Source organism: Coenobita brevimanus, chromosome 61 (genome assembly GCF_032717465.1).
Source record: "Coenobita brevimanus isolate Jiangsu-jjx chromosome 61, ASM3271746v2, whole genome shotgun sequence".
Taxonomy (NCBI): domain Eukaryota; kingdom Metazoa; phylum Arthropoda; class Malacostraca; order Decapoda; family Coenobitidae; genus Coenobita; species Coenobita brevimanus.
In genome coordinates, this window is record NC_137014.1 from 19,520,139 (window position 1) to 19,522,020 (window position 1,882).

Below are 1,882 nucleotides of genomic sequence, written 5' to 3' on the forward strand. Positions count from 1 at the left end.
CCCACCCCCAGTATTAACACTTCTCACCTTCCTCACTCTAGTATCATCCCCCATCCTCTCCACATGTCCAAACCATCTCAATCTACCTCTCCTCATCACAACACCAATACACTCTAGTCCCATCCTACCTCTCAACTCTTCCATCGTAAACCCAAACACATTTCCTTTGGTTAACTCTTCGTGACATATTTCCTATTCCCACGCCCAGACTGGTGTTCCTGTCTATTACACTATTATGAATTATGTTATGATAATGTAGATTCCTAAATCTGTCTATCATGCTATGAGTTTTATTATTATAATATCGAGTCCTGACATTGCTCGGTCATGCCAGATGGCAATCCTCCGACAGCATTAATCATTGACATGCTCTAATTTATTAATATGTAATATTGATTATAATATTGAATAGACATAATATTGATGATAATATTGTAATGACCTAATAAAATTATAAGAATATAATACATTGTAAGTAAACATATTGTATACATAATGAAGCAAAGGCACTATAGTTAAAATGAGTATGGAATATTGTAAAGATATTGTAAAATGTGTATGTGTAACATGCACATATATGCAAAAAATAGTTCACAGTTAAGATTATAGTAAGAGTTACTAATAAATTTGTATTTTATAAAGATATAATGATAATATGAATTCAATTGTTGTCCTTTTTCAAAAATAAAATTAACAGTTTTTACAAAATATTTACACTTCATTCAGGGGGTCTCACTTGAATGTTTACTTTTCCTCCAGTAAATACTGACTCCAAGTTTGCAATTCTTGCATACATTCTGTGCATTGCGAATAACGCTACTGCAAATACAATAGAGAAGATTATAAAGACAGTAGGTGCTGGGCTATACACATAATATGGGTTGAACATACTCAGACTCAAATCTTCCCAGGGCTTCATTGTTTCACTGATTAGTTGCATTAGGTGAAGTCAGCTTTGTACTTGTACTCATGTTTAAGTCCATATTAGGTAGAGGGTGGAAATATTTGTGTGTATGATTGAGGATGGCGAAGTGATTGATGGTGGATAAAGTGGACATGGATAGTGTAAGTACCGCACAGTAGTCTGGTGCTATGTATAATCTTGATGCTGAAGTATGAGATGGTGGTACATCTGGACAGATTATGTAAACTGATGTGTTATGAGTGAAGTAAAAAAAACTGTGAGTGTCCAATGTGCCGATGGTGTATAACCTTATCTGGAGAAAAAGTGAAGTTGCAGTGGTGATGAATGTCGTGATTTCTTATGATAGCCATTTCACACGGGACTGTTCCAGTAGGCTGAAACGTGAAGATGTATGCAGGACAAAGGTGAACAGCATGTAAGGATGTACAGCACTTTTGTCCAATCATTGATTCACTGGCGAAAGTGACAGTGTTCCGTCTCTTGAAGACCTTGTCTGTGTCGATGTTGATGATGACCAAGGTGTCCCTATTCTTATAAGGGAAGGGGTATATTTGATACACCATGAACAGGTCTTCAGTTATGAATGGTACATGATCTACTACTGATGTTGGTGTTAGTCTTGCATCTAAATATGGATAATATAACATGAAATCTCTACGCCGGAACAAAGGCATCAAACCATGTTCATGTATGCCTTGACTAATTGTCTGGCGTAGCTCATGAATTGGAAGTCGGTCAATTATGATCCTACCATTACCAGCATTTGCAATTCCTTGCATAAGTGCCCTGTAACGAACTCTAGTGTTATCTAGCTGGAGTATAATTGTGTCTATATGTTCCGTGATGGAGAAGTGTTGGAAAAGTGTCCTTCCATAGCATTTACTTTGTCTACACTCTGGTGAATTATACTTTCTGCTTTTTTTTAGTCTTTTCACGATTGTCTTCATTGCTGAGTTT